The sequence below is a fragment of the Hibiscus syriacus genome, unplaced genomic scaffold (genome assembly GCF_006381635.1).
Source record: "Hibiscus syriacus cultivar Baekdansim isolate YM2019G1 unplaced genomic scaffold, ASM638163v2 tig00110584_pilon, whole genome shotgun sequence".
NCBI classification, from domain to species: domain Eukaryota; kingdom Viridiplantae; phylum Streptophyta; class Magnoliopsida; order Malvales; family Malvaceae; genus Hibiscus; species Hibiscus syriacus.
In genome coordinates this window covers 5,589,414-5,601,832 of record NW_024062792.1, presented here as the reverse complement: position 1 = coordinate 5,601,832, position 12,419 = coordinate 5,589,414, and the positions used below count along the sequence as shown (strand labels likewise).

At 34.7% G+C, this 12,419-nt stretch overlaps 1 pseudogene; it reads right to left on the bottom strand.

Moving 5' to 3' along the window:
* Nucleotides 1-5,313: 5,313 nt before the first annotated feature.
* On the bottom strand, nt 5,314-11,943 carry LOC120133522 (annotated as a pseudogene).
* Between the last annotated feature and the right edge of the window lie 476 nt (nt 11,944-12,419).

Below are 12,419 nucleotides of genomic sequence, written 5' to 3'. Positions count from 1 at the left end.
CTCGATAATGCAGACGCCTTTGAATCGACACACCGTTAGATGACTTTTGAGTATAACTTTTTTCAAGGGGACTTCGAATATGTGAAAACGTTTGGGAGAGTGCAAAGTTCCTCCAAATTTTCAAGTCTGCAGAAGACTTGGATGTCGTGATGCCTTACTGCCTTGATCCGAGATCCTTCCCATGTGCGAATCTTGGATCATTATCCAAGATTCCCTTTCGGGTTTTCAACTTGGATCCCTCATTGGTTTCAAGATGCCCTTTACGTGTTTTCATCTTGGACCCACCTTATTTTTATTTTTTTTTTCCATTTAGAGTGCCCTTTTGGGTTTTCACTCTAAAAGTTTTTTCCTCTTTTCTTTTACTTTCTTCTTTCAACTTAGGGTACCCTTTCGAGTTTTCACCCTAAACGAAATATTTCTTGACTACATCAGATTTAACGGGATTAGATAGTCCCCATTTCAGTCAAGATCAATGCTCCTCCAGAGAAAACCTTCTTGACGACATAAGGTCCTTCCCAATTTGGCATCCATTTCCCTATGTAGTCCTTTTGGATTGGCTAGACCTTTTTCAGTACAAGATCTCCTTCTTAGAAAACTCTTGGGTGCTTATTCTTGTTATGTGCTCAAATCATTCATTTTTGGTAGAGTTGACCATGATGAATGGCTTTCAACCTCTTTTTTTATTAAGTTCAATTGATCATATCGAGTTTGCACCCATTCTGCATTATCTAGTTTGACTTCTGACAAAACCCGAAGTGATGGGATTTCCACCTCAATGGGCAATACTGCCTCTATCCCATATGCTAATGAAAATGGGGTTGCCCCAGTCAAAGTTCGTATCGAAGTTTGGTAAGCAAACAGAGCAAAAGATAATTTCTCGTGCCAATCCTTGTATGTCTTAGTCGTTTTCTCCACTGTTTTCTTGATATTTTTGTTTGTTGCTTCTATTGTTCCATTCATCTTTGGTCTATAAGTAGTAGATTTGTGATGCTTTATGTTAAACTGTTCACAAGCAACGTCCATCATCTTATTGTTTAGGTTCGTTGCATTATCAATAATGATTCTTTCGGGTAAACCATACCGACATGTGATCTTTTTTCTCAAGAACTTACAAATAGTAGACTGAGTGACACTGGCATATGACGTATCCTCCACCCACTTGGTAAAATAATCAATTACTACAAGAATGTACCGATAACCATTTAAAGCCTTCGAATGGATTTGTCCAATGTCATCCATGCCCCACATAGAAAATGGCCATGGTGTTGTCATCACGTGAAGAGGTTGACACGAAACATTTATTTTATCCCCATAAATTTGGCTCTTATGACATCTTCTAGTGTAATTGATGCAATCACTTTTTAATGTGGACCAAAAGTACCTGCATATCATAATTTATCTTGACATCATATGGCCATTCTCATGATTTCTGCAAACTCTGTCATGTACCTCTTCCAAGATCATCTTTGCCTCTTCTGCATCTACACCTCTTAACAAGACTTGATCATGAATTTTCTTGTATAAGATTTCTCCGTCCAGAAAATATTCGACTTCCATCATTCTGATTGTTCTTTTGTCAATCTAGGTGGATTTCTCCGGATAGCTTTGATTCTTAATGTATTGCATGATGTTGTAGTACTAAGGTTTTGTATCTTTTACCTCTTCAATTTGGCAGTAATGAGATGGGTATTCGTACGACTGCATGTCCATTGGCATAATGTCAGACTCCCTGCCAGCCTTGAAGGCTACTGTCAAGTTATTTAAGGCGTCAACCATTTGATTTTCTTCTCTATATATGTAATGGAAAGTGACTTCATCGAGCTCTTCAAGTAGATCTAATATGAGCTTTCTGTATTCTACCAGCTTTACATCCTTTATCTCCCACTTTCCTCGGAGCTGATATATCACTAAGGCCGAATCTTTATATATTTGTAAAGTCCTTATATTCTATCAAATATCAGCTCGAATCCCCCGAAACACAAGCCTCTTACTCTGTCACATTATTGGTGCAATCAAAATTCAATATACTAGTGAACGTGTAATGATTTCCTTTAGGGGAGACCAATATTGCCCCAATGCCATGTCCTAATGCATTTGATGCACCATCAAAATGCATTTTCTAGGAATCACATGTGGAAGTACTCACTTGTTTTAAAGATATGGCCATTAAGTCTTCGTCTGGGAAGTCAAAGTTCAATGGCTTGTAAATTTCAGCCATTCTGCTTACCAAGAAATCATATATGACTTCCCTTTATAGCTTTTTAGCTCACCTACTCGATGTCAAATTTCAGATTACAGCATCTGCCATCAGGCTAACCTTCCAGAGAGCGTAGGCACACCCATTTATCCTTTCGAATTTCTGGTTATTTTATTTTAGTCATTTGCTTTACTATATGAGAAAATGACTATTCAGGCTCCAAGTCCTTAATTTCTGTCTTGTTTACATTATGAAAGTTTTATTTTGGGTCACTTTTAATTTATTCTCGTGATTAGACCTAGTTACTTCTACTGAGCTTTGATTTAGTCCTTTTTTAAACCTCAAATTTACTAATTTGGACTTTGTACCTGCCATTTTATTTTAGTGTTTATCATATGAATGTGATATTTATTTTACGGAAATTTTAGTATACTAATAAATATTGGTTGCTAAATATACAATATATATATATATTTAGATAATATTTTTATGACCCTTATGTATATATATTTTGGCTTTTTAAATCGACATATAACTACAAAATGCTCATTTTATTTGCCAAATTTTAATGTCTTCTATATTCAAAACCGTTTTCAAGAATCTTTATCATAGAATGGGCGTGAAAAAAACTACTTCATGGAAGAAGTGTGATTCAAGACACCATTCGAACGAAGTGTGAACTTGAAATAAATCGAGCATTTCTTATTTTTCTATTAAAATGATAGTGAGCATTTATTTTTTTCTATTAAAAGGATAGTGATATTTAAAAAAATGGTTTTGTCCCTTTTTCCCATATATATGGGTAAGGGGGAGTAAGATAGTAGGCTACCCCCACACAGGTTGAGAGCAGCTTCCGTAAGAGACCTCCGAATTATGAAATGCCTTCCGTGGGACTCGATCCCACGACCTCAAGGTTAAGAACCTTGTGCTCTACCAACTAAGCTGGATGGTTATTTCGATAGTGATATTTTAATTAGCCCTTATTATTTTAATTTAAGGGGCTGTTTGTTTACCTCTTAATGGAACCATTCAGCGCTGAATGTTGAACCGTTCAGCATTCAGCGCGTTTGTTTCGCACATCTGAATGATTCAGTGCTGACTGATTCAGCAAAATAGTGCTGACTGATTCAACACAGAAGTACATTCTGAATGATTCAGAGCCATTATCAAATAACATGTCATATTCAGAGCTAATTCATACAGAGCCTCTGAATCATTCAACATTTGAATCATTCAACATTTGAATCAGTCAGCACTTAATCATTCTAAAGTAAACAAACAACCCCTAAGTATTGACAATTTATGCTTTTTTTTAAAGTAACGAATTATTTCATGCAAGTTATGATATTAATTTCTTATTCAATTTAATATTTTTAAATAATTCGATGAGAGAACATTCTTTTACAGATAAGAAATAGATGAGATAGCTTTTTCAATGGAGGATTGCGAATCTTGAGATTTCTTTTCCAAGTTAAAGAATTTTATCTAATAATTAATTCGAAATAAATTAATTAATATTCAATAAAAAGGATCGTATTCTAAATTTCGATTTGAATTTTCAATTTCCACTATTATTACAATGCATGAGCGACTAGGTACCAATTTTGGGCGCTGTGGTGGTAAGTTTTCCCCTCGTGTAACTGACTCCCGAACCTTTTAAAAATAAATGTTTGGTAAATACAGACCAACTTTTGTCTGTTAAATGATTTTTAATTGTTTTAAAAGACGTTTTTGGGTATTCGACCTCCCTAATCCAAAGGTCGATGGCTACTCCAATTCATTATGATTCAAAATAATTCAATATCCATTTTTCCCTAATAAAGTCATAATTTGGTAAATACAGACCAACTTTTGTCTGTTAAATGATTTTTAATTGTTTTAAAAGACGTTTTTGGGTATTCGACCTCCCTAATCCAAAGGTCGATGGCTACTCCAATTCATTATGATTCAAAATAATTCAATAATCCAATTTTTCCCTAATAAAGTCATAATTGTTTTTAAATTAAATAATTTTCAAAATGGTTATAACACTACCTATATATATGCTTAGATGAATACAATTGTCAAAAGTCATGGGTTTGAGTACCAACAGCTGCAGTAGGGTGATTAAACGTTTATTGTTAAATAGTCGAGAGTATTTAGAACAAATACTACTTTGTAATCAATTTAACTTAATTAAAAAATGAATACAATTGATATCTTATATTTTTAATATTGATGATCAGAACCCCGTTCTAATGTATAAGTTATACAATTTAAGGTTAATTTACGGTGGATTTTAACTTAAAATGTAATAACTTTATTTAAATTAAAAAATTATACAATTGGTAATAGTTTTTCTTACAATAAAAAATGTTACATTCCATAAATTTAAAATGTTATCTAATTTACTATAATTTTAAATTTTGTTCTTGATAAAAAATTTGTTACAATTAATTTTTGTTTTTTAATTTTTATATTACCTGATTGTATTTTAAACCCATACATTATAATTGCACATCTTAAAAAACGATAAAAATGAAAAGGACGAGCAAGAGCAAAAGCAAAAGACTCCACCATCTATCGTTTGTGTTTTGTCATGAAAATTCCCATAAAATGCCCACTTTTAAATCAATCTACTCGTATTTAGAGGTGAACAAAATTAACTCGATTTGAAAAATTGATCATTTCAATTTGACTCAACTCAAATTAACTTTGAGTTATAACCTCATAAACTTAACTCGAATTTTTTTAATTTGAATCGAGTTATAAATAGAACTCAAATAACTTGAAATTTTTAATAACTAGTGTATTTTCTTTTCAAATTTGAGTCGTATCCCTCAAATATATATATCTTGTACATGATTATAAAAAATCGTTTAAATTAGAATCAAATAATACATAAGATGAAATTTTTATTCGTTGACTTGTGCTTGCTTGAATTGGTAAAACTATACATCCCTTACCTGACTGCTTGAAAAGAATACAGTAACATTACTAGGGTATTAATGGAATAGGTTGTACTGAGGAAGCCTGATATTATGCAAATACCCATCTGTGTGCTTCTTAGTTTCGATGCTGATAATAAAAGAGGACACATGCACTTGACAATGCTTTTGTCAAAACAAAAAAGAAGAAGCAATTAGCAATGCTTATTTTGCTAAGAATATTTAATGTTTCATCGTATCAATGTACAATGTGATCTATACTGCATCACCACCACCGGAGAGAATCACTTTACTAACTGCTTTTGATGGTGGCCTATTGATCTTTTCAAGTAACCTACTGAATACTAGTTTCACAGGTATGCAAGCCACTGTTGTAGGTCCAGAACACTCTGGCTTCATTAATCTGTCCATTTCGTGGTTATCGCTACCACATATAGACTTCAAACCGAGACTACGTTCTATACCTATTGATGACAGAGCTCTTGTTTTCTGGCTAGAAAATAAGCTTACCTTCTTCGGTAACTTCTTTGGGAACTTCCCGTTGGTTGGAGAGTGTGAACATGAGTTTTAACCATGCCTGCCCAATAGTCGAACTTCCTATATCGTATTTCTTGAAAGATGGTTTGCCTTCATGGTCCAAGGACTGATATTCAGAACCTTCATAACTGCCCAATGCAAATGGTGGGTGAGGCCGGCCGTGGGACCCTAAAATTGGTCCTCTTGGCAGTCCTCCATGCAGGGTTATTTAGTCCATTACTAAAATATCATTAGAGCGGAGAAGGGTCTCACCTGAACTGTCTATAGAACTTCAATCTGAATGGGATGCCCTATTATGGCCTTCCCATCCAACTTGCTTATCAATGAACAATAGGCACAGATTGTTTCGGATAGCTGCTTGGACTTTCAAGTCCACATCCATCAACATAGATCTTCTTTTCCCACGGAAATTATGATAGGCGGCGAATATCGGATCAAAGTGCCACACTTTGTCCTCCCACTCTCTTTCCACAGCAGCATGGTTCTCCAAGGCATGCCTCCCAATCAGTGATGTTATGATTGAAACTAAAACTTCTTCTGGATGTATCCCTTGGTGTACGCAGATATCTTCTATCATCAAATCCAACCACTTGGGTCCCAAAATCTTTTGCACTTGAATCAATCACATCAACATCATCGTCAAAGTCGTGATTTAAATGAGAACTATGACCCAATGGCCTTCTTCTGAAAATTCTCCTTTCTTCATGATATATCCCATGAGCAGATCCATCATAACCCCTTACCTGGGCAACATCCATGGATCTTTTTGGAAGATTCCTCATGTTCCTTTTCCCTTTTAATTGCCATTTGGACACAGCTTCGTTCATAGAAGGATGATTATGAGAGTAAAAGTGAGACATCTCACCAGAAAGAGATGACTCATCAGACTCTCCCTGGCCCATGCTTCCACCTCCGGGTGTGTCAGGTCTTCGGAAGGCACCCAACCGGACATCCTTACATACAGTAGCACCTGAATGCAAAGAATAAGGAAATAATGAGGTGAATAATAGGTTACCCAAATATACCAATAGTTAAGCAGACCATGATGCTTCCCGAACTGAACATCAAATCCATCGGGTTATCAATACCTATGTTTCTCTGACTAGTGTGCAAGTATCCATGTGTGCATATGATCATCGATTGCCTTATATCCAAGACACGGGTTTACCACTAAAACAAATTCAAAACTAAGTACGGGTGCCAATAATAACTTTTATATAATAGTATATTTGTTCTCAATTATAATGGTTCCTTTTTTTTTGTCAAATCATGAATGGACTTTCAAATAACATCATACGGTCCAATTTCTGAAAACCAATTTTGAATTTAGAACTTGCCTAGACCTGAATCCTCTAACATACAATCAACCTATTTGTTGGCCCAAAAAAGTGGATAAACTGAACTTAGTGTCCTAATTGACCCAAAGCATACAAAATCCAAGCAAAATGAACCGAATGGACAAAACAAAAGGAAAAGGAAGTTGGCAGAAAAAGAAAGGGAAGAAAAGTAGTCATTTGCACTCTCCAATCTTCTCATGTTTCTTTCATTTTCTTTTTACCATCTTTCTTCATCTCCCAGACAAGTCGATAGAACCCAACTCAGATCCCTACCCACACTCATATATGTAATGTTCTGTCGACAGTTTTAATATGCCGAGTCCGAGAAACAGCGAAATATCACAAAAAGTTAGTGAAGGCATGGTGTGTTCTTGGCCAAACTTCAAATTCTTAAGGTAATCGAAAGGGCAGCAATGGATGGAAGTCAAGACCACAAGGGGCCATGGGCCCCAAGAATACTCAATTTCATAAACTTTGGTCTTGCAGATTAAGTCAAATTCAAAAGATTATACACACATATATAGGCCCTGAAAATTGTTAATCTTATAATACAATTCTATTATCCCTGCTATTTACATGCATGCTTTGATGTTGGCCTCTCAATATAGCTTGGCTCAGCAACTAGAAATGTCAAAATAAGGAGAAATTTTAATTTCATATGTAGCCAATTAAATCTCATTCTAGATCTATCCTATTGATAAGTCCAGCATTATATTTCAACCATGAAATTTGACCACACTAATCTATAATTCATTTTAATTACAATCAGTTCATATACATCATGAGCAAAATTTATAACAGTAATTACATTTTCATATGGAAGAGAATTCCAAATATTACTTAACAGCCAACAGTTACATGCTTATAAATAAAGAAACACCATTAATGCCGTACAAAGATCTGTTGTTCAGACATGGCATATTAGGTGGAGCACTTGTGTCCATACGACTTGACATAGATATCAGTATGGGATATGGTTTGGATCCTCTAGGTAGATGGCAGAGAAAGATGAAGAAAGGGAATGAAAATAACATGAGAAGGAAGATTGGAGTTCCAACTGTATAATCAAGCAAAAAGAACAGTTAATGCAATGTAAACACCAAAGACCATTCATCTTCAGCATTTTATGTATTAGGGTTTAAATTTCATTTGATTAATGTTATTTTTATATGGCCCACACTTTTGGCCCAAGTTAGTATGTAAAACATAATAAATAAAAAATACAAAGAAAAAAAAAATTGAACAGGCGCGCCTTTCTGCGCCTGGTGTGCCTTGCTGCGCTTAATTGAAATCGCCTCACCTAGACTCAGTTAGGAACTTCGCCCTCGCCTCCCCTTAGTGCTTAGGCGCGCTTCAGCTGCACCTTTTTAAACACTAGGTCAATTAGGACACTTGGGTTTCAATTTATCTACTTTTATGGGCCAAGGAGGTTAACTAGAGCATTTGAGCTTAAAAGGATTTGGAAAGGTTTTAAAGTCGGAAGCCATTTTAGAAAATTGAAATATACAATAATATTTGAAAGCCTGTTAATGGTTTAATAAAAGAATCCCATTCTATTGAACTTTTAACTAGTCCCCACACCTGAATCTTAGTTTTATATTCATTTAGCTGTATCCATAAATCTTTTATTTTAAGGCAATTGATGAATTAGACACTTCAGCACATACACCTAACACCGCCTCTGAGTTTGAGTAACATAGGTAATTGAAAACAGCATGGGAACCATAAGCTTCTCAAGTCAAGTAACAGCAACAGAATGATTGCATGTCTGCAGGAGATGCTCAAATCTATATGAGAAAGAAAATTTATCTAGGGTCCAAGATAACCTTCCCAACATTAAAAATGAAACCAGAATTAAGAATAATAATCTTCGCAGAATAAAACATGAAACTAGGATGAAGAATAAGTTCAGTTAACCTGAGTGTGAAGTGATATCCTCATCCATATCTGGTTCAGTCTCAGATGAATCAGACTCTGACTCAGATTCAGAGGAAGTTGATTCAGAAGAACCAGATTCAACATCCTCCAAGAACTCGCTAGCATTATCTTCAATCATGTGACTAGGGAAAGGATAAGAACCACATTCCACAAAAAGGGGAGGTGACATCTCAATCTGGTTTGGAGGAGCTTCTTTATAATCTGAGGCATCAAATGACTCAGGTGGGAAGTACATGCATCTACTTCTCTTTACTCGCGAAACACCTCGCCTCCCCTCTCCTCCTGAAATCGAAGTAGAAACAACACAAATGACAGGATGCAAAAAATATGAGAGACTTCTAGTTTTGCAGTACTTGAACAAAAGGGTTACTCCTGCTACCTATATTAACCAAAAAATGTTCAGTAAACCCCTCATGTAACCTTTCATTTCATCTAAACAAGATTTACCATTAATGCGATTGGTTCTTCCCACAATAGAAACCTTTCTTGAAGGAGATAGAGTCTCATCAACATCCATAGGAACCAAAGATGTATGCTTTTGTTTTGCATATGCAGTTTTGAGCCCCAAGTCATGCAATCCTCTCATCCGGGGTAAATTTTCAGCAGAATTATTTTTCCAACTTGGCTGATTTTCAACATGTGCTTTCAAGTGTACAGTGCTGCTCACTGTCTCACCCTTGGTGGAAGTATCTTGACTCCTGGATTGATTTGATTTTGAGTTCCCAGGTTTTCCATTACCAATATCTGAACCTCCAGAATCCTTTTTAGCAGAACCAGAAAGTTTACTTTTTGCATAGGAAGGTATATCAAAATTTCCTTGTTTTTTCAACAATTCCCTTTCAAGTTCAAGTGCATGAAGGATAGCATCTTCCCGTCGAGCATATTTCTCTCTTTTCTTGGGTGGCATACCTTGTGAAGATTCTGCCCTTTCAATACAATCATCAAATTCCCCACATCGAAATGCCTTCACACGTTTAGACTTTTCTAGATTGTACCAATCACTGAGAAGACAAAAAGAATGAAAAAAATGTTACATGCAAAATTAAGAGAAATATTCTAATCAAAATGAGGTTAACAAAAACATTTTCCATGGAACAAAGACTATATCCATAAAATATAATACACAAGACACAAGACAATAGCAAATGGAAGTCCCAGGAATACCCTCAGATTAAAATGACCACAAAAACAGTTGCAAAATGGTGTAAATAAACAGTTGCAAAATGGTGGAAATAATGCAAGTCGCTCACTTTTATTGCGTACAAATTACTGAATAGTTTCCCCATACTTCTAAAAATTAGTTGTCTTGTATCTTTCATGCAAATTTATACAAGACCATGGCATCTCTTATTCTAACATCGATAAAAAAAGAAGAAGCAATGAAATAAGATAACAAATATTTTAGGTTCCCCTGCTCGAAAAAGGTTTAAAAGGCCATAGATAGGGCAATACAAATTTAACAATCACAAAGCACAAGGGCAAAAGTCGTTTTCTTTTTGGCTTTCTTAACTAAAATAATAGTCTCAGCATTTTTTAAGGACATGAATGATGTCAAAGCATTACATGAGCCCTTCATTGAGCATTTTTTAAAGTCGATTAAAAGGCCATAGATAGGGCAATACAAATTCAACAAGCACAAAGCACAACGGCTAAAGTCGTTTCCTTTTTGGCATTCTCAACTAACATAATAGTCTAAGCATTTTTAAAGGACATGAATGAAGTCAAAGCATTACACTAGCCCTTCATTGAGCAAAGATAGCATATACTGTGCCATCAAGAAAATAAAAATGGGCATGGGTAAGTGGAGGTACTGGTCCTGGTGTTTGACAAATAACTTTAGGTATAGATGGATTAAATTTTAATTGAAGCTCCGATTAGTCCTCCGCCTTATTCTTCTCTCTTTAATTGAAAATAATAATGTATTGATACATGTCATTCAAACCCTATAAACCATGCCAGATGGAGCTACAAATATACATATTTAGAATTTAGATCTTCACAAAAGACTTTGCAGGGTGACACAGGACTAGACTAAGGAGTAAAACATTGATCACTCACAACTTCCTAAGCAAACTAAAGCTGAACCAGATATGAGAATTTATGTCACATATTTGCAGGGTCGTTCTCACTTTCTGTTTGAAGCTCAGTTAAACCTCATGTTGAAATGTTAAATACGTAAGACTCGGAACATCCTGACTTTATTTTCCCTAAACTCTAATAAAAATTTACATAATTCTCATTATTCTCTATTCTTCCACTAGTTCTATTCTATCCTTATTTTCCCTAAACTCTAATAAAAATTTACATAATTCTCATTATTCTCTATTCTTCCACTAGTTCTATTCTATCCTTAATCCCAAACTACTCTAGCCGTGGAAACATCAAGATAAAAGTTCTATACTAGTTACATTGAAAAGTACTTGTAAATTCTTTCTTGCAATGCTAAAACAAATGGAGACAATAAAATTCACAAATAAAAAATGAAAAAAAGACTTACACACTGGCGTCCTCTCTGCCAAGAAGTTTGACAGGAGTACCGGTCCTTGGAGACATAAGGTGAGAAGATGGTAACTCTTCAGAGCCCAGTATCTTCCCCGGCCACCATGATCCGTTCCTCCGTCGTACCCATACTATTGACCCGATCCCTCCTCCATCTGATCCTGACCCACCCTCCATCTCTTTCTTTCTAAACTCTCTTTCTCTATCTCTGTCTATATCACTATCCTTATTTCTCTATTTTCCGTAGAATTAACACATATCCCATCTATATCTGTGAAAAAACAGAAAAGAAAGTAAAACCAATAAAATTTAAATTGAAAGCCTAGTATAAGGGGTTTCAGCCCCCGACGAAGAAGAAGGAGAAACGGAGATTCGGAAAGCGGGGGAAAGTTTTGGATCCGAAGAGATGAATCCGGGTTAGGGTTAGGGTTTCCATTCAAGAAATTAGATTTGGGGATTTTCGTGCATTTCTAATAAATTTTCAAGCCTTTTCTTTTCTGTACAAATTTTTCCAGTCTCTAGAAGTTTCTTTTATTTCGCGTTCTTGAATCGCATTTTTTTATATAAAATTGTTAACAACGTGTTAAACTCCGACGCGGTTTGAAGTAACCGGTATTCTAATTAAATAATATAAGAAAGGGTAAACTATTCATTTAATCACTACACTATCAGTTTTAGTATTTATATTATTAATTTTTTAAAATTATATTTAATATTTAGTTTTTATTTCATTTTAATTTGTTAAACGTTTAATTTTTGTTTCAAAATCATACCTAACATTTAGGTACTAAAACGTGTCAAAATGGAAACACAATTTACCCTAAAATAAATAATGTTTATACAATAATTAAATGATAAATCAAGATTCTCCAAATTATATTCTTATTTTAATTTTTTTAATTTTTAAATATTTTACTTTTATTCTCAAATTATAATTATTATTTTAAATTGATTACAAACTTTTTTATATTATAAATTCATCCA